This window comes from Scardinius erythrophthalmus, assembly GCF_964197995.2.
Source record: "Scardinius erythrophthalmus genome assembly, chromosome: 11".
Classification (NCBI taxonomy): domain Eukaryota; kingdom Metazoa; phylum Chordata; class Actinopteri; order Cypriniformes; family Leuciscidae; genus Scardinius; species Scardinius erythrophthalmus.
Window position 1 is genome coordinate 35,960,639 of NC_138231.1, and position 7,240 is coordinate 35,967,878.

Below are 7,240 nucleotides of genomic sequence, written 5' to 3' on the forward strand. Positions count from 1 at the left end.
GGCATTCTAAAAATAATTACAGCACACGAGTGCACTAAGATCAGCGTAACAAGAGATCTAATCTATTTGTGCACATTAGAGAACTTTGCACACTATAATGAAGTGCAGAGACAGGAACAATGGCCTGGCCATTGAAAAAAATCCTTTGTGCAGTTTATAAAAAAATTTGAATCTGTTAACTCAGGTGCTTTAGTATGTATATGTCTAAATACAAGAAATATCTATAATTGATGCTTTAGCACACAAAGAACCACAGGAATTAGCGCTGTGCTGGAAACAAAGCTTGAAAACACCTCACCACAGAGCCATGTGAAAGTGTTGCTGTTCAAAGGTGTTGTTGTGATACCGCTGACACCCAACGAGCTGTAGAAATTATGGATCGTACACTCAATCTCAAATTAATTAAAAATATCAAAGCTTCTCCACAGAAAACATGTTCCTTTAAAAAAAGTTAGAGGCCCTTGAGAATGTATAAGTGCATAAATTAGCATCCTGGTAGCTCATAATGCCTGAAGAGGATAAAGCTACGCAAACAGGATACAGTAATGCAGTCTCAGGCTATCATCGTCTCCCCATGTGGTCTGCTAGTGTCTGTGTGGATAAAGCCCCTGTTAGCTGGATTAAATGGATGAAATCCTGTACATCCAGACTCTCTAATTAGATTTCTGTAGGTGAGCAGCTACAGTGCGCTCTCTGGGCCATGTCTGACTAAAAACGAACAAACGGGATGTGTGAGATGACTCATCAGTTTTGAAACAGAGTCTGAATCTCCTGTGTTGTGCGGGGAGATGTTCATCACTCCACATGCTCAAAGCCATTACCTTTCCACCCACATCATTTCGCCCACTCACATACACACAGGCGATCACAACAATATAGCTGGTTGCACTTTGTCTCTCCCCATTTCTCTCACAGTCACATTAACTTTCAGTCACTTACGTTTACCTTCATTGAATTTAAGATTTTTTTTTCAGAATAAAACATAGTCGTACAGTCCGTTTCTTTAAATGTGCTCCATGGAGAATGCAACAGCACTGGGGCCTTTCCCTGTTTGCATTGCTCTGCTTGTCTGTGTTTGAGAGTTTCAGTCTGCTCATTAGAGTTGGGGATTTTTTTCAGTCTTTCAGCAGGTATTTATGTCGAACAAGGGACTTTTTTCGATCATTGAATCATTCACTCAATCAATTCTTTCAAACACTGATTCATTCAGGAAAAAACAAAAGATTTGCATATCCGTCCTGAATAGTATTCAAAATTAGAATTAGTTAAAGCTGGGGCTGGGCGGTATGTCGAGTTTGTACGATATATCAATATATTTTTTAGAAACGGTGTGGAATGAGGCAATACCATTTATATCGATACAGTAGTTTGATACGAGCACATCTGAAAAATAGCGGGGGACGCAGTGTGAACTGCTGCAGTGAAAGTACATAGTAGGCTACAATTTGTCCTAAACATGACACAATTAAGGGCTTCAAAATAACTGATAAGATATAGTTAACAAGTTTAAAGCAGCTTGCCCTGTCAGATACTGTTGCTGACTGACAGATAAATACTTGATGCGTTTGAGATGTGGTGCTTTCCTCAGTGCTCACCTCACACAGGTATATTCTCCATCTGTTAATGTTAGAAAGTCAAACAAATATGTCAGTTTCACTGTCAGGAGAGCCTAGGACGAGCCTTCTGCAAGTGAATCTCTGCTAAAATTGACATATTGCTAAAATATTTGTTGTTGGAGACAATAAATGTGCCATATGTGGAATTTTAAACCTACAACTAAGTATATTTTTATGAAAGTGACCATTATAATGGGGTAATCAAATGCAGGCTAATCTAATTAGTTTGTGCTTTTGTTTTTAATTTCATTTTTAGTTTAGCCTTTAGTCAATTTAAAAACAAAATAATTAATTTTGTTTTTAGATTGTGATGTTAAAATGTTAGAATGTAATGTGATTTTAACCACCTTTTTGCACATAATATATATTGCATAGCCGACATTCACGATATTTGTTTCCATATACTTCAATAGTTTGTAGGATATCATTGGGCAGGATGTGAAATAACATTTTTTTAAAATAAAGATTTTCTTTATCCAAATAGAAAAATGTAGAAAGTACCGATATATATATATATATATATATATATATATATATATATATATATATATATATATATATATATATATATCGCCATTTAACCAAAAAATACCCAGATATGATTTTTTGGCCATTTTGCCCAGCCAGGGGTAAAGCACAAGGTCACATACAATACAAATATATGACTAATTCTCAAATAGTCATATATTTAATGTGCTGTACTTGAAGAAACTGGGAATGTAAAAACCTGCTCAGAATGGTTTGTAAGACCAGCGAAAGTGACTCACAGTTTCAGCAATTGCAGTTTTGCAGTCTTTCAGCATATATTTATGCCAAACAAGTGATTTTGAAAGAAACACCAACTTTTTTTCGAGTGATCATTGAATCATTCCCTCAACCAATTCTTCTTCTTCTTCTTCTTCTTCAAAAAAAAAAAAAAAAAAGATTTCCTGCATCACAATTCGCTTAATAGATAAATTGTATTCGAAATTAGAATTAGTGTGTCACAAATCGTAGTGTGCTGAAATTAGTATTCCAAAGATACTTTACTCAAAGTAGTCAGAATGACATACAACTAATACATAGTTTTAGGTAAAAGTGGCCCACAACTGATTAACGTTAGCAGAAGTAGCCTATTTCAGTAAGACAGTAACGTTAACGTGAGTTAGCCAGTTAGCAGGAGACCTACATTAGGCTATAATATAACACAAACTTGAACACTGGTAGAAAATATATACATCAATAATTAGTCATACTTACAGGCTGTGATTCTGAGGAGCAAGTTGGTCAAAATAAACTGGGTAACGTTACTGACCCATCTTTCCAGAGAGCGAATCCTCCGTTGAACTTGAGAAGCAGTCGTCAGTAAAATGAAGGGAACACAGCAAAAGTTTAGGATTTAAGATGAATTTTAACCACTGATTCTTCACAGCCTCATCCTTTTGAAGTGAAAATAAACCGAATTTACTTTCACAGAAGAGAGCACTGCATCTTGAAGACAAGATTATGGCGGGCATTATCCATCCAAATGTCCTAAATCGTGACATATGAACTTCACGAAAATAGATTCGAAATCCAAACGACTCGTTTGAGCGGTTCAGAGTCGACTCTTTCTTTTAAAATAACTTGACAGTTATTTTATAAAATACACTGTTTTCAAATACAGCTATATTACACACTGCATGAAAGGTAATTTTCAAAAATCCATGATAGGGGCACTTTAACTTTTAAATTCGTCGTTATGCAAACACATGAGGATTCTCCGCATGAGACACAAGAATGGCAGATCAACTTGCTCCTTCATTTCTCTCCGATACGGTAGGAAATTAAATTAAATTAAATGTTGAGGATTTTAACTGTGACAAGATAATTGATATAACTAGCGGCAGAGCTGTCCGTTAAATACGCAAAAGTATGACAAACTAGTAGGCCTATGTCCCAAAGCTTGCCTACTCTTATACCATAACCTACACTCAAAAGAATCTACTTTTTCTTCACAAAAACAGTACGTACCTTTAGGGCATAGTATAAGTAGGCGAATTGGGACGCAGCAGTTCACTTTATAAATTAGCCATTTGAATCATTCAGTCAACCGATTCATTCAGAAACAAAACAGACTCTTTGAATCATTCTCTCAAACAATTCTTTCAAAAACAGATTCATTCAGGACCGAAACCAATAACTGTCTTTATGAGTGAGTGATTGAACTGACTTGTGAACTGAATAACTGATTAATCTGGAAAACGAAACAACGAAACAAATCAGTTCCTTTATGAGTGAGTAGTTTTAATTATCCAGTCAATTGATTCGTTTGAAAAGCCACTAGGCCTACTATGTACTGCTTGGGGGCGTGCGGCGGTTAATCAACTTTGACCTTGATTGGAACTTTCGGTGACAAAAAAAAAAAAAAAAAGAAAAAAGGCCAGTATTGTTTCTAAATTGTAAGTTACTCAAGATTAATTTCTTGTTTTACTGAAGGCAAGTTTACAGCACCCTGACTCGTAGCTCAGTGGTGTTCAAGCTGAAGGTAAAGCACAAGGTCGCATTATAAATGTGACCCTGGACCACAAAACCAGTCACATGGGTAATTTTTTTGAAATTATAGATACATATATTTATAGGCTACATCATTTTAAAGCTGAATAAATAAGCTTTCCATTGATGTATGGTCTGTTAGGACAGGACAATATTTGGCTGAGATATTTGAAAATCTGGAATCTGAGGGTGCAAAAAAATCTAAACATTGAGAAAATTGCCTTTAAAGTTGTCCATTTATGTTTACGCTTTTGCTGCATCCACTCACAAAAATAAATGTTTTATATATATATATATATATATATATATATATATATATATATATATATATATATATATATATATATATATATATATACATACGGTAGAAAATTTCCAAAATATCTTCATGGAACATGATCTTTACTTAATATCCTAATGATTTTTGGCATAAAAGAAAAATCGATAATTTTGACACATACAATGGCTATTGCTGCAAATATATCCGTGTGACTTTTGACTGGTTTTGTGATCCAGGGTCACAAATGGCATCATACCAAGAGAGCCGAAACGCTCCAGTCGCCGCAACAAAACTGATTCTCAAAGTGTCATATATTTGTTGTTTTGTTCTTGAAGAAACTGCTAAAGTAAAAACCTGCTCATGATGGTTTGTAAGACACAGGATTCCTCAAACCAGCGACAGGGACTCACAGTTTCAGCAGTTGCAGTGTGTGAAATGACACTGTTAAAATAAGGCCGACATCTCACATCTTAAACGTGCTGATTTGAGTGAGAGGAAACATGCATCTTGTTAAAAAGATCTAAAGCATCTTATCAGCATACAAAAACCCTTTAACACTTTCCTTTAGGGACGAACTATTCACATTATGTGTCAGAAGATCATTTTTAATGTTCTCTGTCCTTTAGATGCAGAAAGCAAGAAAGAAGAAGAATGAAACACTTCAGACTGTTGCACCAGCAGCAGTGAGATCTCTTTGTCTCCTCAGAAGGGTCTCGGAGGAGCTGTGCTTGCAAGCATGTGAAGAATCGCCCATAGCCACGTTTGAACAGGGCTGGCCAGGGAATCATTCTGATTAATGAAATAAGTTATCTGGAACACTGTGCAATTTATAGACTGATATACAGATATTATGACCCAAATTCTGGCCATTACTAAAAACTGCAACCACCTCTACCATTCCTAGCCTATTTCCAGGCAGTTACCATGGTTACAGAGAGAGAATGAGAGGGGGAGAGGAAGAAAGAGAGAGAGAGATCTAATACAAATTTCAGAGAAACTTTGTCACCAACAAAAAAAGAGAATGATGCTGCATTTAAAATGAGTATTTCGAAGGAACGCCGCTGACAGAGCGTGCAAAACAAAAGCCTTGCTGTCTGTGTAATGCATCACATTGCTATTAACAGCTCATCGGATTTTATTGCATCAGCTTTTAACTTACAGTTTATTCACAAACTGTACGCCCGGTACACAGAGACACAGAAATGTCACGACCGCCCTGCAGTTTCTGTAATGCGTAACCATTCCTGATGACCTCATCGAAAGCCCTGGGTCCCTCCGGTCACCCTAAACCCTCCGTAGTCTGCTTCTCATTTCTCGCCATCACCATCCAACAACAAAAAACAAAAGGACAGGATGACAGCATCTCATCCGATGGCCCCTAAACAATACCCTCAGTTCCTTTCTCAACCTCCTGAAACACAAAACACAATAAGGAGAGAGGAATGACATCATGTAGATTGAATGAGTTTGATTCAAGTGGCTCCGACCTCAAGCACATGGCGTGACAACGACTGAACTGCGCAGGTAACATGTATGCATAATTTGCACAATACTTGTTATTCTAGGCTGTAATACACACCACCTCCCAAATATCTGAAGATATTGGCTTCTACTTATTTTGCTAATGATGTTATTTTAGTTTAGGCTACTACTAAGGTAAGAAATTACGGTTCACTTTTTTTTTGAAGAAATATTTGATGCATGCTGTTGTGTTTATCAGAGAATTTATTTATTTATTTTAAATCAGCATCACATCCACACCAGATTCCTTTGTTTGATAGAGGAAGCATTTGCACAGATGAAGAGCCAGCTTAATCTCTATCGCCCTCTTCTGGTTTACAGAAGCATTACATCCTCATACCATTAAAAGGGATAGTTCACCCAAAAATGAAAATTCTGTCATCATTTACTCACCATAAAGTTGTTCCAAACCTGTACCATTTTCTTATGGAAGTACTATGGAATATAGTCAATGGCTACCGTCAACGGTCTGTATGCTGTATAGCTGTTTTCCCCGGTGTGTTCGTTGTCAAACTCAAAATCTTTTTTTTTTAATGATTAAAAAATGCCATTATTTATTTTAAATGAAAAAGTTAATAATTGTATTTTATTGAGAAAATATTTTGGTTTGTCTTGTATATATTTTTTATTAGATCAGATTGTATTTTGATCTGTCATATGGTCATGTTACAATGTATGCCACCTATGGGGCATGTTGTCACATTTCACAACATAATTGTACTAGACGTGTGAAATTAATGTGGGGAAAAATAAATACTCTGAACTCTAAGTAGATTTACACAAACTGAGAAAGTCAAAAAGCGTTACGTTGTGCCCCGCTCTCCCCTATCCCTCGTTCTTTCGCCGAAATCTTGGTTACAGTAGTGAGACAATACTATCTCAAAAGCAAAGCCCAAAACATAAACAATATACATTTAAACTTTGATAAGTACTAACTTTTTCTATGTGAAATGATATCATTTAACAACATCATTATGACAATGTAACGGTCAACGCAAAACTGAATCTAAAAATGATTTAAACAGCTTTACTGCTCAAATAATACACAAGTTGTTGGTGCTTTTAGAACATTTTACAATTCTGCAAATTGGGCGCATTCACATTTTTAAGGGAAGTTTAAAAAAGAAAAATTCAAAATATTTTTTTTTTATACCTAAAACTTAAATTGTTTAATTTTATCCTGCCGTACTTAATATAAATTCTCCAATTACGTTTTTACTCTTATTTAATAGTTTATTCTAATGTACACTATTAATTCATATAAACACTATAATCAAAATGGTTTAAAGTAGGATACACAACAAAGAAA

General features: G+C 35.6%; 1 protein-coding gene across 1 annotated transcript in view; it reads right to left on the reverse strand.

Annotated features, from left to right (window-relative positions):
- bach2b (BTB and CNC homology 1, basic leucine zipper transcription factor 2b) overlaps positions 1–3,144 on the reverse strand; it is a 101,626-nt gene extending 98,482 nt beyond the window's left edge. The window contains exon 1 of the mRNA XM_081378058.1: positions 2,856–3,144. The gene's annotated coding sequence lies outside the window, so the exon portion shown is untranslated. The remainder of the gene's footprint in view (positions 1–2,855) is intronic.
- Positions 3,145–7,240: the final 4,096 nt, after the last annotated feature.